The sequence below is a fragment of the Pan paniscus genome, chromosome 16 (assembly GCF_029289425.2).
Source record: "Pan paniscus chromosome 16, NHGRI_mPanPan1-v2.0_pri, whole genome shotgun sequence".
Taxonomy (NCBI): Eukaryota; Metazoa; Chordata; class Mammalia; order Primates; family Hominidae; genus Pan; species Pan paniscus.
In genome coordinates this window covers 82746039-82773224 of record NC_073265.2, presented here as the reverse complement: position 1 = coordinate 82773224, position 27186 = coordinate 82746039, and the positions used below count along the sequence as shown (strand labels likewise).

Genomic DNA, 27186 nt, shown 5'->3' with positions numbered 1-27186 from the left:
AAGGAATCTACAAAAATAGTCATAGAACCACTGAGTTTACACAGTGGGTTTCAAGATACAAAGCTAATATACAAAAATCAATTGTATTTCTATATACTAGTAATAAAATTTTGGAAACTAAAAATTTTTAAATCATTTACAACAGCTGGAAAAAAGGAAACAGGTAAAAATCTAGAAACTACATGCAAGATCTGGATGTTAAAAATTCTAATAAAGGATGTAAAAAGTGACTAAATAGAGAGTAATAGCACACTCATGGAACAAAAGACTTTAATATAGTGAAATTACCTATAGTTTCTAAATGAAACTATAGATTTAATGCAACCACAATGAAACTCTCAGAAACATTTTTTAAAATAAATATAGACAAATGATTCTAAAATACATATGGAAAGGCAAAGGGGCTAGAATAGCCAAAACAAAGTTGAAGAATTCACACTACTCAATTTAAAATCTTAGTAGGAGTCTACCATAATCGAAATGTATATTGGAAAAATTAGTAAAACAGAAATCAATGGAACAAATTAGAGAATCTATATATAAAAGCACATAAATATGGTCAAGTGATTTTTTTTTGTAGAAGTGAAAGGTATAAGTAGAGAAAGGATAATGTTTCCAACAAATGGTTCTAAAAAAATTAAACATACATATGCAAAAAAGAACCTATGCCTCAAACCATATATAAAAATTAACCCAAAATGGATCGTAGGCTTAATGTACATGTAAAAATACAAAACTTTTAGCAGGAAACATAGGAGAAAGTTTTTGTGACTTTGAGTGAGGCCGAGGGTTCTTGCATTTGACACCAAATATTTGATTAATAAAAGAAAAAGTTGATGAATTGAACTTCATCAAAGAAACACAAGAGATTGAAAAGACAAGCTACATACTGGGAGAAAATATTTGAAAAGCATGTATCTGAGAAAGCACCTGTATGCAGAACATATGAAGTACTCTCAAAATTCAACAGTAAGAAAAAAACAATGAAATATAAAAATGGGCAAAAAACTTGGGTATTCTTCTTTAAAGATTTGTGAATGAAAAGATGAGCACATGAAAAGATGCTCAATATCATTAGTCATTAGGGGAATGAAAATTGTAGCCACAATGGGACACCACATCACAGCTACTGAATGGCTAAAATTCTAAAAACAAAACTGACAGTATCGATTGCTGGTGAGCATTGGAGCAGGTGAATGCATATATTGCTGATGGGAATGCAAGATGTACAGCTACACCGGAAAACAACTTCTCGTGCTGTTAAATACACATTATATTACTCAGCAATCCCACCCGTAGACATTTACTCTAAAGAAATGAAAACTGGCCAGGCGCGGTGGCTCACGCCTGTAATCCCAGCACTTTGGGAAGCCGAGGTAGGCGAATCACGAGGTCAGGAGATCAAGACCATCCTGGTTAACACGGTGAAACCCCGTCTCTACTAAAAATACAAAAAATTAGCCGGGCGTGGTGGCGGGCGCCTGTAGTCCCAGCTACTCAGGAGGCTGAGGCGAGAGAATGGTGTGAACCCGGGAGGCAGAGCTTGCAGTGAGCCGAGATTGCGCCCTGCACTCCAGCCTGGGCGACACAGTGAGACTCCATCTCAAAAAAAAAAAAAAAAAAAAAACTTATGTTCACACAAAAATACAAATGTTTATAACAGCACTATTCATACCACCAAAAAATCAAAAGCAACACAAATGTCCTTCAATGTGTAAGTGAATAAACAAACTATGCTACATCCATACAATAAACTGTACACCAATAAAGAGTGAACTTACTATATCTAAATTCAAAATAAAAGTAATTACAATACACCTCTTTGAAAAAGTATTCGGTGGTAGGCACTGCAGGTGAACATATGTATACCCTATCGCTCAGCATTTTCACTGGGAGTAGATACAGAGACCTAGCAGAAATGCCTACATATATTCACCAGAAGATGTAACAGCACTGCAGAGTAGCCAAACCCCAGAAACCACCATATGTGCATTAGCTATAGAACAGATAAATAAATTGTGGTACAGTTATACAACAGAATGCTATAAGGCAATGAGAATAAACAGCTTATAGTTACACAACTCACAATCAATGTTAAGCCATAGAACTAGACACGAAAGCGTACATAATATATGAATTCATTCATAAAAGGCAAAAACGGCTGTGCGCAGTGGCTCACGCCTGTAATCCCAGCACTTTGGGAGGCCGAGGCAGGTGGATCATGAGGTCAGGAGATGGAGACCATCCTGGCTAACACGGTGAAACCCCGTCTCTACTAAAAATACAAAAAAATTAGCCAGGCGTGGTGGCGGGCGCCTGTAGTCCCAGTTACTTGGGAGGCTGAGGCAGGAGAATTGTGTGGACCTGGGAGGGGTAGCTTGCAGTGAGCCAAGATCGTGCCACTGCACTCCAGCCTGGGCAACAGAGCGAGACTCCATCTCAAAAAAAAAAAAAAAAAAAAAAAAGGCACAAACACGTGGCCGGGTGCGGTGGCTCACACCAGTAATCCCAGCACTTTGGGAGGCCGAGGCGGGTGGATCATGAGGTCAAGAGATCGAGACCATCCTGGCCAACATGGTGAAACCCTGTCTCTACTAAAAATACAAAAATTAGCTGGGCTTGGTGGCACCCGCCTGTAGTCCCAGCTACTCGGGAGGCTGCGGCAGGAGAATTGCTTGAACCCAGGAGGTGGAGTTTGCAGTGAGCTGAGATCACGCCACTGCACTCTAGCCTGGAGACAGAGCACGACTCCATCTCAAAAAAAAAAAAAAAAAAGGCACAAACACAGGCAAAACCAATCAGTGGTGTTAGGAGTTGAGGCAGTGGGTGCCTTTGAGAGAATAGTTAACTGTTTCTTGGTCAGAGTGGTCTGTTACAAGGGTGTGTTCCGTTTTTGAAAACTTGGTGATACATGCATTTGTGATTTGTGCACTTTTCTACATTTGAGTTGTAAATTTAATTTTTAAAAAGATTTAAATACAAAGTATTAAGCATTTATTCCAAATATTTGAGTCAAGAGCTCCAGAAAAATACACCAAGAGCTTCAAATAACCCTGGCAGACATGAGTCTGTGTTTTGCAGTTTGAGACACACACTCATAATGAAGAAGGAATTCATGAATTTTACAAGTATAATCAAAAACAACCAAAAATTTTTACTTTTTGCTTCAAAAGCTAAGTGTAGTGTAGCGCCCCCCGTAGTCTAAGTTGGAGAAGAACACTAACTGCCTGTTTTTCCTTCTGTGCTCAGCGAGCCCTATCTGTACTCCCCAGTTTCACATTCCTTGAGGCTCGGTGAGTTCCTGCTTCACCCCCCTAGCTCAGCTGCAAAGTTACAAGGTTGATACAGAAACATGGTTTCCCAGGGATGTGGAACACGTAGCATAGATAAATGTAAAAGACTCATCAACTGCCTTCGTTCTCGATTCTGTAAGTATGCTTCCTGCATCACGTAGCTCCCGGCCACCGACTGCTTAAAAGGTGGCTGCTTTCTTTGTCCAGGGCTCAGACTTTCCTGGACGCTGGTCCTACTGAGCCAGGTGACCACCTTTTAATAAAGAGACCTTTCCTGAACTCACTGTGTTGGGTCTCTCCCATCTTTGATTGTTCCGCAACAATAATATTACTGTTAACCAATCCTCATAGTCTGCTTGGAAATAAACAGATTTTTTGCAATGCTCTATGGCTTACCCAGAAACCTCCAGATTTTTTTACTTTTTTGAAAAGTAAAAAATTTCTATCTCTTTTTTGCCAAAGCAAAATAAGGTGTCAGTGATATCTTGGCGTTATAAGGGGTTAGGGTAGAAATGTTGACAGTGCAATGATTGTGAGCTGTGGGATAGCCTTCTCTGCTACCTATTCCAAATTAGCAATAAAAAGAAACAAACTTAATATGTGCAACAAGATAGATAAATCTCAAATGCATTATACTCAATAAAAGAAGTCAGACTCAAAATGTTACATACTGCATGAATGGACAACAAGTCAACAACCACACTCCCAAGTTCATGCATTACTATTCCAGACCACGAGATTTAAGAAAACTCCCTTTTGATCCTTCTCTCTTCTCTTGCTTACTCACATTTTTTCTCTCTCCCTGTGTATCAGTCTGGATCAGCTAGATTATGCTGCAGTAACAAATAATCTCATCTCAGTGGTTCAGAAACAGTTTTATTTCTAACTCATTCTGCAGTCCATGGGGAGTTGGCAGAGCCTCTGCTCATCATAGCTGCTGTGGGGCCCCAGTGGGTTGCCATGCCAAAAGGAAAAAGATTTCTGGGGGTCTTGTGTGTCTCCAAAATAACCCATGTCCCTTTTGCTCACAAGACTTTGGTCAGAATTATTCCAATCACAATGGAGCCAAGAAGCGCAATCCTACCATGCATTCAAGAGGAGAACTAGGAATATTTGTTGAACTTCGTTTTCTACCATTCCCTCCTCAATTCAAATTTCTAGAAGAATAGAGTGGGTTCCATCTCACTGTGTTGTCCCCTCCTGCTTCAATTATCTAGCCTATGGGCTGGTGGGGAAAGAGGAAACTGTATACTTCATATATATATGGGAACATGAGATGGATGGATGAGGATGGGAGGACAATTCACAGAGTCACAGGCCAAGCAAATGTACCCCATAAGATATAGAAATAGGACCTTTGGGTGTGGGTGTGGTGGGGGACAGGTCTGTATGGATTAAAAAGCACAAAACAAAGAGATGCAGATACAGAATGAAAATGTTTTTAACCAAAGCAGCTCATGCCCATTACCAAAACTCCAACCACACAGTATTCCTTCAGGGAAATGCTTCAACCATGTAGCCGTGGACATCCTTGCAAAGGAGGAAAAGGTTTTTTCTCTGAGTTAAACCATGATGGGGACTGAGCTCATAAAAGCACATTCAGATTTTTTTGCTGCTCCACCACATAATTTATGTCCTAGTCAGGCACAATTTTCATTTAATCAAGAGCTATCTTGTCTCCAACTTTTCAATTGGGAGTAACTTTGTACAAGATGAAAATAACCTAATCCATCATGATGATAGAAATTGTTCTATATCTTCCAGGCTTTTACTTCTGACAAAATGCCAGGAATCCTGCTTCCTTGGGTGGCTTATGGAAATGCAGCAGACCCAAATTTCATTAGGACTGTAATAGCATGTCCTGTCCATGGATTAATGTGTGCCAGATGTGCAGGTCCAACCACATCTGCAAGCACCAGCCACCTGCTCAGAGGAGTCGGCCTCCAAAGCCAAGGCAAGAGAAGGCTGCTAACATTTTATTTGCCCTCCACCCTGGAGCAAAAATAATAATAATAATAATAACTTAAAATGCGGCAGAGGGATTGCCTAGCTTTTATTCAAAGGGGTGATGGTTTACATGAAGCTACGTACCACTAGGTCTTTCCAAGCATCTTTCTTGGACTTCTGCACCAATGTATTTAAAGGCTGAAAACCAAAGTTCCCATCCCATCACAGTGATCTTGGATAAATTCCTCGGCATCCCTGAGCTTTGCATTCCTTGTCTGTAAAATGACAGCAACAACACGAACTTGCAGGGTGGCAGTGAAAATGAAATGAGATGAAACAGAAGAAATTGCATTGCACAGTGAGAGGAGCATAGTAATTGCTCAATAAATGTTGTCCAGTCCACATTTGCGATTTTTTTTAAAATCACATAGGTAGGGCCAAGACTGCGCTTGGATCCAGTGTGCTTGGACCAGTGGGCTTGGATCTTGCTTTCATTCTCAAACCTGTCACCCTTCACATACACACTCAATCTCTCTCTCATGCACACACACTCTCTCTCTCAGCTTTGTTTGGGCCTGTACTGTAGTGCAGGGGTTGGCTTGAGAGGCAGGAGGAGCAGAAGGGCCCAGGCAAGTCATTTCTGAAAGTAAAAGTCAGAAACAGAGAGATGGCAGAATGCAGGCCTAATCTACCCCTCTTCACTTCACTCACTTGGCCTGCAGAGCACATGGCAGTGCTGACAGGAATCTATGCACATATGCACTACCCACATACCCCTAAGCAATATATTGTTTAGTTTTGATTGTTTTTAATCTTTATATAAATGAAGCCATCCTTATCTATTCCTGTATGACTTTTGTTTTTCATTCAACATTATTTTTCTGAGATTCATTCATGTTAATGCATGAGGCTGTAATTTTTCCTGTTCACTACTGTATAATATTTCATTGTGTGACTATACCAGAATGTATTCTACCACTGATAAACATCCGTGCTGTTTCCAATTTTTTGCTATTATAAACAGTGCTGCAATGAACATTCCTGTATTAGTGCACATGATCAAAAGATTCTCCAATACATATGGCTAGAAGAACACTGCTGGATCAAAGGTTATGCCTAATTTTGACTTTAGCTAAGCTATTTTGACTTTTGACTATAGCGTCAAATTATTTTTCCAAAGATCTTCCAGTTCACAGTCTAATTTCCTAATTCTTGGCAGAAATGTTGAAAACTACCTTGGAGAATGTTATTCCTAGATTTTTTGAGCTTAATCTCTGAATTTCATTTACCTTAGTGGCCCGTCAAGCTGTCTCCAACATTTCAGAAGCCACATTAATGTGAGAAAACTATGAGAATTATATCCAATTTGTTTCTTTCTTTACTAGAAATTAAGCTATCTACTCTTGCAATGGGATACTTTGAAGAAATGATGGCAAGTAGCCTAAATCGCTCTTTTTCTTCAATACTTAAGAATGTAACTAAAAATTCATACCAACTGGCCGGGCGCAGTGGCTCATGCCTGTAATCCCAGCACTTTGGGAGGCTGAGGTGAGCGGATCATAAAGTCAAGAAATTGAGACCACTCTGGCCAACATGGTGAAACCCCGTCTCTACTAAAAATACAAAAATTAGATGGGCGTGGTGGCGCGTGCCTGTAGTCCCAGCTACTCAGGAGGCTGAGGAAGGAGAAGCATTTGAACCTGGGAGGCAGAGGTTGCAGTGAGCCGAGATCACGCCACTGCATTCCAGCCCGGCGACACAGCGAGACGCTGTCTCAAAAAGAAAAAAAAGAAAAAAAAATTCACACCAATTATCCAGTTGATTTTTAAGTGCAAAATGCAAGAATTCCCAATATTAGGTCACAAGGACAGGTTTTGCCTATTTTCAATGCTAATACATAATTAAACTTCCATCTATGTTTTAAGATTGTTTTTCTCAACCAAGTCTGATGAATTATATAATTTGTGATGTACCTGTTGACAAATCATGCTTCTTTTACATAATTAAAGTAAATGAAACAGTATGCATCGCTTATTAGCTGGGTGTTTAAAAAATCTTACAGTCAATTTTTATAACATATAACATGCAAAAATGACAAAATGGGGTGCTTTTTTCTAGAAATTTCTACAGGATGGGGAGGGGTAAGAGATTGCACACTTTCGGAAGGAAATAGCAGGTGCAAACTTTTGCAAAGCACCTCTCTGCATTACACACCCTCCTCCCCTCTCCACCTCATGTGACCATGGACAAATCAGACACATTGGGAAAGACACACCCTAATCTGTTTCCATGGCCCTGTGAGAAGCACAGATTTGGAAATACAATTCCCAGCAAGCCCAGGCATTTTAATGAGCCATGGCCAACTGGAGTGACAGAATCCTTCAGCCATGTCAAATGCCACCACAGCTGGCCCAGGGCAAAAGAAAGTGCCTCCTCCCTGGGACACCACCCTGTGTCCCAACCACATAAGATAAAAATGCAGAGTGCATTTCCCAGCTTCCCTCAGGACCCAGGAGAAATGCAGGCTAAATGCAGAGCAGGGAGCCTTGGCATCTCAGGCCAAGTTGGAATGCCGAACCATTCAAGGAACACCAGCCAAGGCAGGAAATGAGCAGGGAAGGGGCTAAGAGCAAACCTAATCAGTCCAGCAACCTTGCAAATGACATTTGGAAGTGCAAAGTCGTTCTGAGTTCCAGAACAAGAAATATCTTTAGATGTTGAAATGGCTTTTGCCAAATGCCAACCTGGTGAATTTTTCTTTTGGTTCATTAAAAAAGAATAACCATTTGTGCATTTATGAAAAGAAATATTACCTTCCCAGGGTGTACAGGCAACTACCTGGAATTTGGCATAGTCTCTCCTTGTGAGCTGTTTTTTTTTCTTTATATCAGCAAATATTGATTGACTATGGTGTGTCAAGGCAACGGAGAAACCAGTCCCTACTCTCAAAGAGCTTCTAGTCTGGTGCATGGACAGAATGAAATGCAGACAATTATGATGCAACATGGCCTGCGGCTCATTCTACAGAAGTGGTGATCACCACGCTACAAAAGCAAGCCGAAGAAAGTGGGAGGAAGTTCCAGGTACAAAGTTTCTGCATACAAAGAGGCACGAGGAGGTGGCAGAGTCAGTGCCAGGCTCTGCTAGAAGCACTGGGCATATATGAACCTATTTTATCCTCAACAACCCATGCAGGTGCTGCTACCATCCTCACTTTACAAATGAAGAAACTGAGGTACAGGAAGGTTGATTGACTTCCCCAAGATCCCCCAGCCAGGAATTGGCTGAAAGTAGTTCAAAATGGTTGCAGCATATTAGGGGTCTGAGAGGGTGAGGGGAATGAGGGGGAAACAGGTTGTCAAGACATATAAAATCAGGAAGAGGCCAAATTGTGAAGGTCCACACATATCATGTTGGGAATTTGCAAGCATGTAAGCAACCCCTGAAGAAATTCAAGGGGGTAATGCTAGGAGCTGAGGTGGGCTCTAGAAAGCTTACGCCATGTATCTTGTGGAAATTAGATTGAATGCAAGCAAGGTTGGTGGAGGGTGAGGGGACCAATCTAGTGAGAGGTAATGGTGGCCTGAACTAGAGGAGTAGCAGTGGGGGTGACAGGCATTTGGACAATTCCAGGGACCTTTGCTAAGTAGAATCAACTGGACAATAGCTGATGAAATGGGAGAGTTAAGGCGGGGCAGGGGTCGGGGTACGGAGGCCAGCTTCCAGGCTCCTGGCGCGAGCTCCACACAGATTATTGGACCACCAGGAGAATTCTCTCAGATCTGAGAATAACAACAATGGAACTGGCCCTGTTCTTCAACTATTTACTAGCACCAGGCTGGACACTTAGAAGAATACTTCTGTCTTAGAAGTATTTTTCTGGCTCTGCCAATGTGACCAGAATGTTCCCAGAGATAGGCACTCCCTCCTCCACACTCATTTCTCTAAGTCTTCGTGCTCTGTGTTTCTGGACATGCCCTTTTAACAGGTCCTGGCTTTAGCCATCCCAGGAGGAATGTATGACCCCAGAGTCCTGGTGAAGAATGAGCAGATACACCCAGTGGCCTCTAGACTTTTCCATCACAACCCATCAAGTGTGCATTCTTTTTTAAACCCAAATCAGACTTGGGCCCAGGCATATTTTCCCAACACTTTAAAGCCACGTGTGGGTTTTCAGTGAAATTGAATCTGTATGTTTCTGATCCTTCTACACTTCACTCATTCCCGTGATGTGAGGAAACAGCTACTTGACATCCAGGAAACCTTCCCGGACATTTCATGACATTTCAAAGCCTCCTTTTCTTCTGTCTTAGACATAGGAAGCAACAACCTGCCAAGTATAAGCAAAACCCCTTCTCCAAGATGCTTGAGTCTGATTTTAAATGTCTTTCTCTGTAAGAGTTAGAGAAAAGAAAGCAAGAGATGAAGTAAGAGCAGAAAGCCTACGGAGAGAAGGAACAAAGAAACCAGCAACATGAAAAGTCCCAGTCATCAGACTAAGAAACTACTGTCACCATTTTGGTATTTGTTTAGGGTATTTGTTTATTAATTTGTCCCCAAGCCCTTTCACATAGAATTTGAAGTGGCAACAAGATAACCATAAAACAGAACCTGTAAGTAAAAAAATTATCAGAACCATTGCTTGAGGCCAGGAGTTTGAGATCACCCTGGGCAACATAGCAGGACCACCATCTCTACAAAAAAAAAAAAAAAATAGCTACGCATGGTGGCACACACGTAGTCCCAGCTAGTCAGGAGGCTGAGGTGGGAGGATGGCTTGAGCCCAGGAGCTTGAGGTAACAGTGAGCCATGATCACACCACTGCACTCCAGCCTGGGCAACACAGTGAGACCCTATCTCTTTTAAAAATCAAATAAATAGGCCGGGAGCAGTGGCTCACGTCTGTAATCCCAGCACTTTGGGAGGCCAAGGTGGGCAGATCACGAGGTCAGGAGATCGAGACCATCCTGGCTAACACGGTGAAACCCTGTCTCCACTAAAAAACAAATAAATAAATAAATAAAATTAGCCGGGCGTGGTGGTGGGCGCCTGTAGTCCCAGCTACTCGGGAGGCAGGAGAATGGTGTGAACCCAGGAGGCGGAGCTTGCAGTGAGCCGTGATCACGCCACTGCACTCCAGCCTGGGTGACGGAGCAAGACTCCGTCTCAAAGAAAAAAAAAAAATCGAATAAACAAAATATCAGAGTAAAATAAAATAAAAATATCAGAACCAAAGAAATCCAAACTGCATTGGGAGGTATAGGCTTCCAGTTCAAGATGGCAGCCTGAGATCAGCCTGTCCATCATCTTCTATCTCTTCCAAGAACCTCTACAATAAAAATATAAAAGGACAGAAATGAATATGCCTACATAGTAACTGTGTCACTGGGGACTCTAATGAGCTAGAATTGAACCCATGCAGAGCAGTCCTAAAGCCTTTGAGCCCTCCACCACGCTAGGTGCCCAGCATGCAGGAGGGAACAACAAATTGGGTCAAATAAAGCTAAAGCCAATAAACATGTTTAATATGGTTTTAAAATAAAAAGCATCCATGTTCAGGCATCTGTGCTAATTATCCACAAGGAATAGTGCCTTCTGGTGCTGAGCCAATCCACAAGCAATGAGGCCGCCATATGCCTCTTTCTTCCTGGCTGGTGGAAACAGAGCTCCATCTCTATGCAAATTGAAACAGACCTCCTTAAACCTGACCATGTGCTTAACTGCACATGAGGCATAAATTCCACAAAGAAACCCAAAATCAAATCACCACTGAGAGTTTTTCCTGAGAGGTCCAGCAACCAAGATTTTCTCCCTGGAGAAGTTGAAAGAAAGCAGCTTGTTAACAACCGGGAAAATAATACCAAGCAACCCTGAGCTGCCAAAGAGGAGGGGTGGAAACCAAAGGCCATTTCCAGACCATTCCAGATAATTAGCCTCTGTGATCAGACTGACTAGAGTGGCCCAAATTCCTCATCTCCAAGACTCAGTTTCCTCATCTGTAAATGGCAACAGTAACATGACCCAACCACAGAGACCCTGCAGAGTCCAAGCACAGAATGTACTCAATGGCTTAGGACAGCATCTGCCATTTTGGAAGTATTCTAGAAGCAGCTTTTACCATTATTACTCTTAGTATAAAATATTTACAAATTTTATTTTTAATTACAATAGATAATGAAGAGCCATAAATACAGAAAACTATTTGTCTGTGCCATGGGCTCTGTGATCTTGCAAAGTTCCACCAAGTGGTCTTCCCCTACTTGGTTCTTCCCAGGCCAGGCTCCAGGTCCAAGCTCTTCCCAGAGCTGGTTGTCAGTTTCTAAGTATTTTTAGATCCTGGCTGAGTGATTTATCTCCTTTTTCATAAGGGCTGGATGACAGCTTGCCACTAAGAATAGCACTTCAGTTTAATCAACAAGTCACCGGGCTTTGTGACCGTGCCGGCACTCATGGGAGGTCAGTTGGCTGTGCTCATCTGCAGACCTCAGTTGCCCACACAGACATTGGCTGGGCCCACTGCCCTCACCATTGCCACATCCTACTCTTCATGGACCTTTCAGGACACCCAGAAGAGGTGTAGAAATGTCCCCTCTCGGGAGAGAAAGGGAGGGAAGGCGGGAGAGGCCTACACCCAGAATCGCTGGCATCTCTTCTGAGATCTTTGAACCTGGAACTAATAGAATTGGACTATATAGAGAATTTAGGCTCAAAACTCACCTTCAGACTGCAACATCGGAAAGTGGTCTTCCTTAGGAAGGGTGAATGCAGCCTTTTATTCAGATGGGCAGGGCGAAGTGTTATACAGGAACCCTCCCCATACCCTGTTCTCACAGGCATTCATACCTCCATTTTACAGAGAGGACACGGGGCTCACAGAGGTTGAGTCACTTGCTCAGGGTCACAGAGCTGGGCAGTGAAAAGGTGGGATTTGAACCTGCATATTCCAGTTCATGTCCAGCGCTCTTCTTAGTACTCCAAGCTGTTCAGGACCTGTCACAATCCCAAAGCCAGTTCTGAATGAGCAGAGGGTTCACCCACTCCACTAAGTCATTCCAGCCCAGTGCCACGTTCTGCACCCTCCTTCCACTTGCTGTCACTCACCTTAAGGCCTTGGGGCCCATACGTGCCGTCACTGGCCTAGTACGCCCAATGGGTCCCCATAGACCTTTCAGCAGTTCCCATGCAGTCTGCGCCTCCCAAAAGCTGAGGACATGCCCCTTACCAGGTAACATCATGAAAAGAAGAAATTCTACCTCAAAATGAGGCTCTACAGTTTGATGTGTGGGTTCAGATCTCAATTGTTCATGCCCTTTCACTCAGCAACACCACTTCCACATAAAAGAAGAGAACTTCTCTTCTATATAAAGGGAGAGAACTTATGAACAAGAGGTTCATGACAGACTTTGAACAGCAGAGGACTGAAACCACCTAAGAACAGGCGAGCTGCGTAGCCTAATGTCTTAGTCTGTTTGGGCTGTTATAACAAAATAACATAGTCTAGTACACTGACCAGCCTTATAAACAACAGAAATTTATTTCTCACAGTTCTGGAGGCTGGGAAGTCCAAGATCAAGGCACCAGCAGATTCAGTATCTGGTGAGGTCCACATTCCTGGTTCATAGACTGTGACTTCTCCCTGTGTCTTCACATGGTAGAAGGGGCAAATGCACTCCCTTGAGTCTCTTTTATAAGGGCACTAATGCCATTCACAAGGGCTTTATCCTCATGACCTAATCACTCTCAAAGGCTCCATGTCATAGTGCCATTACCTTGGGGGTTAGGATTTCAACATATGAATTTTGGGGAGGGACACAAACATTTAGACCACAGCACATATTATTACATATGCACAAGCTAAAATGATATGGGAAGTAAAAGCCATGTTAAAGAATGTTTATGATGTGGAAAATACATACGATATGAATGCATAAGTTGCATATGCTAGGACCCCAGTTACTTATGCTAAACACACACACAATATGAATATGTTCACTCTTTGATTCAAATACGCATCACCTACTATGTTCTCAGCAGTAGAGATAAAACAGAGAACACCACAGACAAAAGCGTTGGTCCTTGTGGTGCTGACATGCTTCAGAGGAGGGGGCAGAAATAGACAATTAACAAAATAAGTAAGTAACATCTGTAGCATATCCGTGACACCTGCACTGGTGAAAACTCAAGGAGGAAGTAGGGAATGATGGTGGAGTGGGAGCGACTGCAATGGGCGTGGCGGTTCACACCTGTAATCCCAGCACTTTGGGAGGCCAAGATGGATGGATCACTGGACGGTCAGGAGATTGAGACCAGCCTGGCCAACATGAGGAAACCCTGTCTCTACTAAAAATACAAAAATTAGCCGGGCGTGGTGGCATGTGGCTGTAATCCCAGCTACTCAGAAGGCTGAGATGGGAGGACTGTTTGAACCCAGGAGGTGGAGGTTGCATGAGCCAAGACTGCGCCACCGCACTCCAGCCTGGGTGACGGAGTGAGACTGTCTCAAAAAAAATTAAAAATAAAAATAAACTTGCGGGTGAGAAAGTCCTCCATGAGAAGCAAAGAACCTCCTTCAGGAGGTGAGGGGCCAGTCATGAGCACATGCTGAGCTAGAGAGTTCCAAGCAGGGGGAAAATGAGTAAGTATCAAACCCCCGGAGGCAAGAACCAGCCTGGCTGAGTCATGGGAAGGTCAGTGAGCCCAGTGATCTCAGCCCAAGGGGGCAGGGGCTTAGCACCCAGAGAAGAGGCCAGCAGCGGGTAAGAAGGTTTCGGTTCGCAGACATGGAAAACCACTGGGGCTTCAGCCGAACAGCATGATCTGAATATGTTGTAACAGGATCGTCCTGCCTGCTGGTGTTGTTCCATCAGCACATCAGCAATTAGTTGCTTTGATGGTAGGAAGGGGTGTGTATGTGAGAGAGATATATCTATATCTATATCTATATCTATATCTATATTTATCAGGCTATATATATATATATATATATATATATAACAAGTGCGTTTGATAGGATCTCCAGTTACACTAAACATATAGGTAATCTGAATATGTTCATTCATTGATTCAGCAGATATGTATTACCTACTATGTGCCAGGCAGTAATCTCAGCCTCTCAGTTTATGTATATATATAAACCTCATTACTTTAGCAAAAGAAGAGCAATATAATAAAATGAAACAAAAAAAATTAAAGCAGGCCAGACATTGCAAAGTGCCTTGAATTTCTCACAAATAGATACCAGATTTCGTGGTATATGTGAGGAGCAAATATTAATGTACCTAAACTTGACCAATAGCATTAATCAGTTTCATTTATTCTGATAGTAACATATCAAAGTATGAAAAACACACACATAAAAAATGCTCTTCCTCATTTTCTGCCAAATTCCTAGAATTCCTTCCTGATCCACTTGAAATATTACCTGTGTGACAACTTCATATTCTCCTGATCCCCACCACCATTGCCCCCACACCCCCCACAGAAGAGAAATTGCTTTCTCTTCTGTGTTTCTATAGAACTTTCTATAAACCAGTATCATAGAATGGTTCCTAATTTTTTATCTCTGCTGGAATAAGTGCTTATTGTCTTTATATCCTCAGCTCCCAGCACAGGGCAGAAAACATTTTGCCAATGGGACCACACTCTCTCCTCCAATCACAACTTTCTTTCCCACTGAGCCTAGGTGTGAATTCAGTCAGAATGCTTTTCAACACCGTGAAATCAGCAGCTGGAGCTGGCAAGCTAAATGAAGTCCAATTGCCAATCAGACTTACCTTAGTGCCTTGGAGCAAGGTAGGTGGTGCACCTCCAAGTTTTGTTGATTAAACAAGTAAAACGAAAAACTATTGTTAGGTTTCTGGAAAGAAGAATAGTAGATGAATAAAGTAATGCAAATGCCCACACTATAAAAACTAGGACAGGCATATAAATGACCAATTGGCAAATTCAGACACGAAAACAATAGCTCTGGAAATTCACCCAAACGAACTCAACCACAATGATGTAACTGCAGTTAGATCAGACATGTTGCTGAAACCAATTAGGCTGATCAACTGCTGTGAGTCACGATCGAATGATAGCCGTTATGTCAATATATGTTGGCAAGAAGTAGCTGTGCTAGAATTCTGGCATGCGTGATCTCGCTACGATCATACAGTTTACGAAAAAGTATAAGTAAAAGCATTAACACAGTACTGAAAGGTGCCCTCAACATTTATAATAAATTGGCAACAGCATGTTCTTGGGAAGAGCCCCAGAACACGTCAACTTAATGCTGACCCAAAGGCTAACTATTTTTTAATTTATAAAGTAATAAAGCAGCTAAAAATGCATTGATACAATTCTCACACTTAGTAAGGACATTAATAAGACTTTTAAAAGTTTGTAAAAGCTCAGAGAGAGGAGTTGTTTTTAAAAAGAAAAAAATGTAACAGAAGCCCAACTTGTTTCTGTTCAGATCTCCATAGACTGCTCAGTCAACAGGGAGTGACATGTTGCAATGAGTTAGCCCCAAGTTCATCTTCCAGAGCATTTAACTGGTGCGACACATTTGAATCATCTGGGAAGTTTTGAAAAACATACTCATGCTCAGGGCCTACCTGAAAAGTTCAGTTTCTCTTAATCAAAGAGGACCTGGACATCAGTATTTTCAATAGATCCCCAGATCTGAGAGCTGCAGTTCTAACCTTTACAACGGTACTTCAATATCTGTTCAAGACAAGACCCCAGAAAGGATATCTAGACAGGAATGTCAACAGCAAATTTTAATCACCCCAAGTCTGCACTGTCCAATAATGTCGCTACTTTGGCAGTTGAGTCCTTGAAATGTGGCCAGTGCCCTTGACAAACAGAATTTTTATTTTATTGTAATAAATTTAAATTAAAAAACTGATACTCAATTTAATTCTTAGAAAACCAGTCGGGCACAATGGCTCACGCTTGTAATCCCAGCACTTTGGGAGGCCAAGGCAGGTGGATCACTGAGGTCAGGGGTTTGAGACCAGCCTGGCCAACATGGTGAAACCCAGTCTCTACTAAAAATATGAAAACTAGCCAGGCGTGGTGGCTCACCCGAGTAATCCCAGTTACTCGGGAGGCTGAGGCAGGAGAATCACTTGAATCTGGGCAGCAGAGGTTGCAGTGAGTGGAGATCGTGCCACTGCACTCCAGCCTGGGCAATAGAGCAAGACTCCATCTCGGAAAAAAAAACAAAAACAAAACAGAATAAAACAAAAAAACCTTTAAATATATTTGGAACAACTTGGGTATACAAATCTACTTTTCAACCGTAAATTTTGTGAACTCTAAATACAGATCAAGTATTTCTGGTAAAAATTCCATATCTGAATTGAGATGTGCTGTAAGTGTAAATCACAGACTGGATTTCAAAGACTTTCTACCAAAAAGAAATGTAAATATCTCCTTAATAATTTTTTATATTGATTCTATGTTGAAAAGGTAATATTTTTGATATAGTGAATTAAATGAAATTATGTTGTCAAAATTCATTTCTCTTATTCTGATCACTTTCTAAATGTAGCTACTAGGAAATTTTTTACTACATAAATGTGTGGCATTATATTTCTATTGGTCAGTACTCTAAGAGATTTGGGTATCAAAAAGAGCACTGCAGAAAAATGTTTTGAAAAGCAAATAGCCAGCTCCTAATTCCAATTTTGCATTCATCAGGAATTTTCTTGAGTCAGTGAGTACTTACCTGCGTTAGACCATGTGCTAACATTGAACTAGATGTTTCATAGCAGAAATGGTCAGAGGATATTATGCCCACTTGCAAAAAATCAAACCTTAGTAGAAGCCACAAACTCAAGATACCATGTGCTTTCAAATTCATTCATTCTTTTTTTTTTTTTTGATACAGGGTCTCGCTCCATCACCCAGGCTGGAGTGCAGTGGCACAATCATAATTCACTGTAGCCTCAACCTCCCAGACTCAAGCAGTCCTCCCACCTCAGCCTCCCGAGTAGCTGGGACTATAGGCATGTGCCACTATGCCTGGTTAATTTTTTTATTTTTTATTTTTTATTTTTGTAGAGACAGGGTCTCACTATGTTGCCAAGGCTGGTTTTGAACTCTTGGATGCAATTACAGCCACTGCGCCCAGCCTCAGATGCCTCAGATTAATTTTTTTGGCGGGGGGGATGGAGTCTTCCTCTGTCGCCCAGGCTGGAGTGCAGTGGTTGTGATCTTGGCTCACTGCAACCTCCACCTCCCGGGTCCAAGTGATTCTCCTGCCTCAGCCTCCCGAGTAGCTGGGATTACAGGCGCACACCACCATGCCTGGTTTTGTTTTGTTTTGTTTTGTTTTGTTTTGTTTTGTTTTGTTTTGTTTTGACACGAAGTCTCACTCTTGTCCCCCAGGCTGGAGTGCAGTGGCGCAATCTCGGCTCACTGCAACCTCTGCCTCCCGGGTTCCAGCGATTCTCCTGCCTCAGCCTCCCGGGTAGCTGGGATTACAGGCGACTGCCATGACGCCCAGCTAATTTTTGTATTTTCAGTAGAGATGGGGTTTCACCATGTTGGCCAGGCTGGTCTCGATCTCCTGACCTCAGGTGATCTGCCCACCTCAGCCTCCCAAAGTGCTGAGATTACAGGCGTGAGCCACCACATCTGGTCAGATTCATTCTTTCATTCAAGGGTTCCCAACAACCCTGTAAGTTATGATCATTATTATCACTATACCCATCGTACAGGTGAGGAAACAAGCTCACAGTAACCTGCCCAGGACCACACCACTGGTATGTTGCGACAACAGGACTTGGACCCAGGTCTTCCAAACCCAAATTTTCAACTCTTTCTGCTTCATCATACAGCCTTTCTGAAATATGTTCTATTAGTTAGAAATTCATTGTCCATGACTTTTTCCCTAAATACAAGCTTCTTCTCTGAACAAACCACAACTCTGCCCAGTTGAACAGTTAAGAGTGTCAGAAAACTCAGCAAACAGCTCCCCTCTCCAACTCTGAAAGCAGCATCTTAGCCAAGAGCCTATGCAGGGCCTGGGCCCTCGGGAAGTGTATGTAATGTGGGGTGGGCCTCCTCTCTGTTTGCCTAGGACTCATGTAAAGTGTAGCCTCTGAGAAATGCTTGGGAGAGCTGCCTTTCTAGGCTGCTGGGACCAGATAGCATCATCATTTGATTCCTGGACTCAAATAAAAATAAATGCAGAGAACAGAAATCTGAACATCTCTAACAAAGCTATTTCAAAACAGAAAACTGAAGGTGACAGGGTGTTGTAACCCATCCATCAGCAGATCTTTACTGAGCACGCATGGGGAACCCAGCTCTGGATTAAGCCCTCAGGAGCCTTTATTAATGAAAAGTCCCATTTTCTGTGATGGGATCCATAGAAGCCCAAACCTCAGCACCACCTGATATACCCTGGTAACAAACCTGCACACGTGCCCCCTGAATCTACAATAAAAACGGAATTGTTTTCAAAGTCCCGTTTTCCAAACCCAAAGGACTTTTTCAGAGATAGCCTGTGAACAGATTTCAAAGGCAAACTGAGATTGAGGTAAACTGCAGCCTTGGGGCGTGGCTTTCGGTACAGACTATGGGAATTCAGGTCCAAGAGGCACTCAGCATGCTTTAGGGCTGTGGTCAGCTTGGGTGTCAGCTCTGGGCTGACAATGTTCGATTGTGAAGCCCCCCCAGGAGCAGTGGGGAGGTTTGGAAAATGCTGAGCAGCCTGCAGGGCAGCGAGCAGGGAAAAAAAGGTCCCCTCTGCTCTGCCAGGCCCTCTCCTGTTGCTTCCAGCCTTGGGCCAGGCTCACCCAAAGCCAGACCTGAGCTATGGCTAGGGGTGCATGATCCGTGCATGTCCTGTGCATGGCAGGTGAGCACCTTTTGCAGATCATCAAGAAACTAGGGACCTCTTGGAGCTCTAGAATTTGCATAAAGATCATGACTGTCTTTGTAGCATAAGCTAAGATGCCTCTCCTAACATATTGAACCCAGAGGAGTTCCACACAATGTGTGTGTGCAGGTGAGAAGCTATGTACCTTATTTGTGAGTGAGAGTGTGTGTGTGTGTCCATGTTGATGTCCAGGGCCTTAGAGTTTTATTTAAGGAAACCCTGGGAGTAAAAACATGTTTCTTTGTGGGAAAGGGGCATGGTCATTAATTCGACACCGCACACTACTTACCAAGCACAGCGATAGGAAGATTTAATGAGATCATTTATGTGAAAGCACTTGGTAAGAGAAGATCCCTCAAGTGTCAAGGATTGTATTATGTTAACATGTTCTGATGATCAAGTGGGAAAAGTAGTAAATTATGGAAAGGAGAGATGAAAGTGTGGGAAAGGAATTCAGAAGCTAGGATTTGAAAGAGACATTTTAGGCAAAAAAATTGAGAGGGCCTGTAAAAAAAAAAAAAAAAAAAAAAGAGCCCCTTCCAGCTGCAGAGAGGGTTGGGAGCCATTTCTCCGAAGACACACCACCTGGCTCCCTGCAGCTATTTGTTGCAACCTCACACTTCCGGGATTGCTCTGATGCCCTTAACTTCAAGCGCAGAGACAAAGCTCCAGCTGAGATCCTGAGAACCAAAGGCAAAACTGAAGAGCGGGTTGATATCGTTCAGCAGCAGAACACGCAGAAACAAACAAATACACAAACCACACATCTTGGATTTAGCAGGAAATAACATAAGCCAACGGGAGACAAGAAAGGGACTGTAGTAATTTCCGATTGCTGCTTAACAAATTGCCACAGGTTTCCCAGATGAAAACAACCCCTTATTTATTCTCATTGGTCTGGAGGTCAGAAGTCTGAAGTCAAGGCATCAACAAGGCTGTGTTCCTCCTGGGGGTTCTCGGGGACAATCTGTTCCCTTGCCTTTTCCAGCTTCTAGGGGCCACCTGCATTCCTTGGCTTGTGACACCTTGTGGTGCCAAGCCCCAGTAGACTCCAATGGGGAGGACCCCATGTTCACAAGGCCAAAGAAGAGACCTGGAGCCAGTAAATAAGACACGGGGTTTTATCGAGAGCTTACAAACAGGGAAGAGAGTCCAGTGGCAGCAGGCTGGGCAGAAGAACTGCAAGCACTTATAAAAGGCATGCAGTCTATATAGCATTTTCACTTAGCGCCCTCCCCCAAACAATCTTCACCTGGCAACCTTCATTTTACCCAAAATAAAGGGCCTTGATCCCCTATTCAGCCTGCATTCCATGGACCAGGCCAGGGTCTCAGATGTTCCTCATAAATAAGGAATGGATCTCCAGGGTGGTCGCTACTCCCGGATTTCTTAGCCTGGGACTCTGAACACACATTCAGGTGCATCTGCCATACGGAGTGTATTAGTCTATTTTCACACTGCTATAAAGATACTACCGGAGACTGGGTAACTTATAAAGGAAAGAGGTTGAATTGACTCACAGTTCCACATGGCTGGAGAGGCCTCAGGAAACTTACAATCATGGTGGAAAGCAAAGGAGAAGCAAGGCACGTCTACCATGGTAGCAGGAGAGAGAGGCCGCAAAGGAGAAGTGCCACACTTTTAAACCATCAGGTCACATGAGAACTCACTATCATGAGAACAGCATGGGGGAAACTGCCCCCACAATCCAATCACCTCCACCAGGTCCCTCCCTCCACATGTGGGGACTACAATCCGAGATGAGATTTGGGTGGGGACCTAAAACCAAACCATATCAGAGGGTCATTGTTAGTGTATGCTCAAGTCAAGTTATCACCGTCAGGTGCGTTTATCATACACACCTTCCTCCATCTTCAAAGCCAACAGCATAGCATCTTCTAATCTCTCTCTCTTACACACCTTCCTCCATCTTCAAAGCCAACAGCATAGCATCTTCTAGTCTCTCTCTCTTACACACCTTCCTCCATCTTCAAAGCCAACAGCATAGCATCTTCTAGTCTCTCTCTCTCTCTCTGTCTCTCTCTCTCTCTGTCTCTCTCTCTCTCTGTGCTTCCATCATCACAGCACCTTTTTCTTTCTTATAAGGACCCCTGTGATTACACCGGGCCCATCTTGCTAATCCAGGATAATTTCCCCATACGATTTCTAACTTAATCATATCAGCAAAGTCCCTTTTACTATGTGAAAAGTATCATATTCACAGGTTTCAGGGATTAGAACATGGACATTTTGGAGGGGACATTGTTCAGCCTACCACAGTGACTATCTCAGGCTATATAAATGAAGGTATTATGCTCAGGAAAAAGAAGGTGATGGAGTCTGTTCCTTTCTATCCTGGAGTCTGTGTTCACTCCTAGGGACTTCATCTTCAAAGGAATGGAGAGCACCTATTACAACGCAAACACGGTATTATTTTATTATAATATTAAATAAATGTTGGCGAAAGTGTCAGAAAACAAATCTTCCTACAGGTAGTTGGAAGCAGCATCAATTATTTTAAAAATTTTGCAGGGTAATCTGGCAACATACAGCAAAAGTTTCTCAGATGTTCATTTCTATTGATCTAGAGATTTTACTTCCGCAGATTTATCCTAAGGAAATAAACATGAACATGTGCAAAGATTTACTGACAAGGATATTCACCAAAGTACTTTCAAAGTCATAAGAAGAAAGTAAATTGGGAGGAAAAACTAACTTCCTCAAAGTTGAAATAAACTCTGGTACATTTGTTTTAAAATATATCTAAAACCCACTCAGCCATTCATCACGTTGCAGAGGAATATTTAACAACATGAAAAGAGGTTTTTGATATCCCAAGAAATGACCTAGCAGGTTATATGTCAGTGTGCAGAGTCTGTTTCTTATTTGCAAAATACAATCATATCAGTTTTAAGTTCCTACTGGAAACAGCACTCAACTAGGACAACGGGAGGATGGGTCATTGACAAAGGGGTAGGAGCAGGGAACTAAAAGGCCAGCACAGGAGCTCAAAGCTAGTAAGTAGCAAAGGGCCCAGGGCAGAAGCCACCGCAGGCACAACAGAGAAGTGTTAAGTAGGCTGCCCTGAGAGGGACAAATCAGCCCCAGGCAACTCCACAGGGAGGAATCAGGGACATAAACAACTTGACATCTCTCCTCTGTCAGATCTGTGCCCTGAGCACCTCACTGTCTAAACCGAGCAGAAACCCAGGGACACAGAAGCCCCTGTGCAAGTGTGGCCCACTGTAGGCCAACCTCTTGGGCAGAGAGAAGGGGACACAACACCAGCACAACCACGTGTGTGGCACATGCATAAAACTAATGGAGGAAGAGCCATCAGAAGGTCAAAGGGGCTCATGTCTTGGCCGCTTACTCACAGGTGAATTTTCGTTTTCCTCTTCTTACCTTTCTGCATAGTCTATGATGGACGTATAGTACTTTTGGAATCACAGATGAAAGCCACCCGTGTTGAAATAAATTCACAACCCATTATAGTATGCTCATGGTAGGGCAGTGAAGAAAACCAACACTGGCCCGACTGCAAGAGCTGGGGACATTTTTCTGGTGTGTGAGAGAGGAGGCTTAGCTATTTTCAACAATCCGAAAGTCAGTCCTATGGAGGAGGGATTACATTTGGTCTGCAGTTGGCCCAGGACCAAAAAGCAAAATGACAGGCGGGCAGATGCCAATCAGCCTGATTAAAGCTGCCTGGAAATAGTACATGTTTCCTCAAGCATCCCTGAGCTGTCTGGTCCTGAGGACAATTTAAGCAGAAGCCAGAAAACTTCCTGGTGGACATTCTGTAGAGGCACCTGAAGGATCAGATGGAGCTTTGTACTAGACAAACTTCCAAGTATCTTCTAGGACAAAAGAGAGTAAATTACTATTTTAAATTATATGACAATGGTGACTGTCATAATTTATTTAATAGTGCTTGCTCTGGTTTTAGGGGTGGAGCAAGGTGGGAAGGGGCGTTTAAGTGAATTCTTGTTATCTCAGACATTCAGCTCCAAGAAAAAGCCTCTCACGAAAAGTATATTGGTAAAAACACTTAGAAAACTCAAATTGGCATAACCAAACAGCCTAGATGCCAGGCTTGGCTGGATCCAGGCACTCAAATGACACATCAAGTCCCGATATTTCTCCACATCTTGGCTCATTCCTTTATCAGGCTCTCTCTTATGGGGAAAGGGTGTCAACGGGCTCACATCCCCACCACTCCAAGTCTAGTGCAAAAGACAATACCTATTTGTAAATTCTTGGGCCTCAAGTCATGAGATAAGCTCTATTTGAGCCTGGTTTGTTTATGGGTCAGCTATCTGTCCCTGAAATATTTACTTTGGCCAAAAGGATGCTACATTCTGGCCACCTCTGGTTCCTTCTGAATAATAGAGAGGAAATATGAAGCTGGCATTAAAAATAGCCTCATTTGGCCTGTAATCCCAGAACCTGGGGAGGCTAAGGCAGGTGGATTGCTTGATCCAGGAGTTCGAGACCAGCCTGGGCAACATGACTACCAAAAACCTAAAAATTATCCGGGCGTGGTGGTGCAAGCCTGCAGTCCTACCTATTCAGGAGGCTGAAGTGGGAGGATCTCTTGAGCCCAGGAGGTCAAGGCTGCAGTGAGCTGTGATCAAGCCACTACACTCCAGCCTGGGAGACAGAGTGAGACCTTATCTCAAAAAATAAATAAAAAATAAATTAGTAAAAGTTTCATTCTAAGTTCTGAATGTTTTTCCCTCTGTGTGGGAATTTGACTCAAGCTCTTTTCAGCTATTGGTCTTGTTCTTCAAATGAAATCGCAAGCAGAGCTACTCTATCTAGAATAACTCAGAGAGTGGGTTGCTAAGGAAAAATTCCCAAGTTGTTGATGCCACCGGAGAGGAAAGGAATAGCTTCAGGAATGCCACTCTGTGAGCACATCATGGATGCCTCGATTTCCCAACCTGGAGGCCAGCCCTTCTTGAAGTTCCATCTATTTGATATGAACAGGTGCCTCTTCTCCACCTAAAATGATTGTAATTCTCTGGCCAACTGAGAAATTTTCAGTGCAATAAATTCAGAGAATTCTTGACTATAGGATATTTCAGAGCCTTTAGTGTTTGAATGTGCATTGGGAATATCCAGAGGAAAACACCAAGTGCAGAATTTCTAAACCTACTTGATCATGAAATCATCTGAAGCATCTCTCGGGACTAGTATTCCCCGTAACAAACTCGGGGACACGCTGCTCTAGGGGAGACAGTTTTTCTGACCCTGCCCTACCCTGCCCTGCCCATCATTTTCATCGGGATCACAAAGTAATAAAAGATTACTGAGAAAGGCAGGCTTTGTTCCTCCATCACCTCTCTGGAATGTTTAGAAATGAATATAATAACACAGAGATAAGACCCATCAAATCCCTGGCTTGTCAAAAGAAATCCTTTCTCCATCCAACCTGTTACATGGTTGCTGGAATCAAATTGCAAAAATCCTACACTAACTCCAGCTCCAGTCAGAGAAGAGACCACTGGTGGACTACCCCAAGAGGACTTTTGGCCGCCACGGGAACTCGCAGTCACCTCTGGCAAACCTCTGTCTGCAGCTGCAGAAGATCAATTCAGGCTCACATCTGTTCCCCAGACACCCCACACTCCACCCCAGCTTCCCTGTCCAACAAAGCCTGGCCAGGTTTTCACAGTTAATCCCTCCAGGCCCCCAGCTCATCTTCTCCCTTCTTACTCCTAAGAATTCTCAGAGATCAAAGCCAAAGGCTTGTTTGCATAACATTCCACAGAACACCTTAAATTCCCAGCTTGAAAGGAGGCTGAAAGAAGGTCACACATACTCTATTGTTGAAATACTTAAACAGCAAGACATGACCAAAGTGTTAACATATGAACCAGCATCATCTCTCTGGACTTTGGGGTCCTGTGAAGTGAGGGACTTCCCCCAGTAAGTCAAATATAAGCATCTGATGAGAAGTCAACTAGAATTCTCCTTGGAGGTCACTCTGAGTTGACTCAGGCGATACACTGATTCTGAGGTGGAAATTGAGAGCTACTGCCATGACCCAACGGGTCAGCCTTCAAATTCAAATGAGGCCTGAAATGTTCATTCCGGATGGCCCCTTGGATCCATTCAGTTCCCTGTTCTTCCTCCCCGCGGTCTTGGTTCACAAAATAATATGGCTTTTTAGAACAGAAAGGTCATCTAGTCTGGAGATTTTCAAACTTTCTGGCAGCAGCAAAAAAAAATTGCAGACACAATCTTACACGGGGCTCTAATTTAAAGCAAATAAATTTGGGGTCTCTGGAGGAGGGTAAGAGTGAGCATAGAAGGATTTTCACCTTCTCAGTCACCCCTCCACCATAGCAGCTTTGGGCTCCCACAGCTTGAAAAGTCCCTGATATTGTCCAATGCCTTCAGATTACACGAACGCTGAGGACCCAGAGAAGGAAAGGGAACTTCCCAGTCTCACGTGGTACACACTACAGAGCCCACTGAAATCCAGGTTTCAATTCCTGGGCAAAGCTATCTTCTCCTTCCAAACAGCTGATGCCACCACAATCAACCAAGTCTCCCTCTTGTGCTCCAAACCTTAAGTAATCATTGGAGCTCATACCTTTGCTTTTCACTTCAAAACAGTCTCCAACATGGTCAGTCCTACTTTCAGAATGTCCTTTTCGGTTCTCACCATCACCACCTTTCTCACTGAGAAACACCAGGGACCTGGCATCTGTCCCTCCTACCCTCAGCCCCCGTGCCCAGGCTCTGCAGTTGCTAGATCCTGTTTCCTAACCTTGGTTAACCATTAGAATCACCTAGGAGCTTATTAAAAATATAAATTCCTGGGCCCAGCACTAGACCTAATGAATCAGCATTTCCAAGTGTGGGTCCAAGAATCTGTGATTTAAATAAATACCCCTAGATAATTGATGATTGGCTAGCTTTGGGAAGCATTACATTCAACGAGGTTGTGTTCCTTATTCATATCCATCACCCAAAGCAAAGGAATTTTCACATTAAATCACAGCCCTCTTTGCTGGTGTAACTTCTCTGGACACCTGTTTGGAATTATGGAGGGAATGGTCTCTGCAAAACCCTTCCCTCATGTATTCTAAAGACACAACCATAGACATGAGCAAAGATGTACCTGTTATGATGCTCACTGCTGCACTAAAGAATGGAAATGTTCACCAATGAGGGAATTGAGTCAATAAATTTTGGTATAAACATGCAATCTTATACATTTACTAAAAAATATTTAGAATATTAATAACATGCAAATATGTTCACATTCTATGAATATAAACACAACATGCTACAAGAGTCAATGTACGATAGGATTCTATTTTTTCATATGCATAAAATAACTAAAAAGAGAAACAAGAACATATTAATGATATCTCTAGAATGGTGGTGGGAATAGTGGCATTGTTTATTTCCTTACTTGTATTTCTTTCAGTCTTCCAAAATGGCTATACAGATCATGGATTTCAGCATCTATACAAAAAAAAGCTACCTTGAAACTATCTTGAGAGGAGAAAAAAAGAGCAAGTTAGAGGATCCAGATGATGGTTTAAGATGCGTTACTGTTTATAATCTTATCCATACCACTTAAAGTGACAAACAAGAGTTTTCTTGTTTTGCTGTTGTTATTGTTTTAAGTATAACTTCATAAAAGCTCTGGACAACAGGCAGGCATACCAGCCATAGGGTAGATATCATAAGAAATTCCTGGCATGCAGAAAGCTAATGGGGTCCCTAGATATTTGAGGAAAATCAATAATGTGAAGGAAGAGAATAAAAACAAAATATCTTAGTATGTAGGTAAAAGAGACAGGTTTTAAATAAGAAAGAAAACATATTTGAAGAACCTATCCAAAAATCTAACTTCCATCCATTGGGAGGAGAAAACAGAGAAAATGGGGAAAAGGGAGAAAAACAAAAGAACTAATGGGGGAGGAGGGGAATGGTCAATGGAGGAAACAGCATTCAGATTAAAATAGCCTACTGAGTAGATAATACAATAATAGTAAAGCTGAACTGTTTCAGAGCAAGACACTGAGCTAAATGGTTTACATGCAG

The 27186-nt window shown here is 42.7% G+C and overlaps 1 pseudogene across 1 annotated transcript; it reads right to left on the bottom strand.

Annotated features, from left to right (window-relative positions):
* Positions 1 to 18506: 18506 nt before the first annotated feature.
* On the bottom strand, positions 18507 to 20483 carry LOC100971808 (putative uncharacterized protein UNQ9370/PRO34162; annotated as a pseudogene). Its single transcript, XR_008621036.2, has one exon. The product of XR_008621036.2 is annotated as a putative uncharacterized protein UNQ9370/PRO34162 (transcript).
* Positions 20484 to 27186: the final 6703 nt, after the last annotated feature.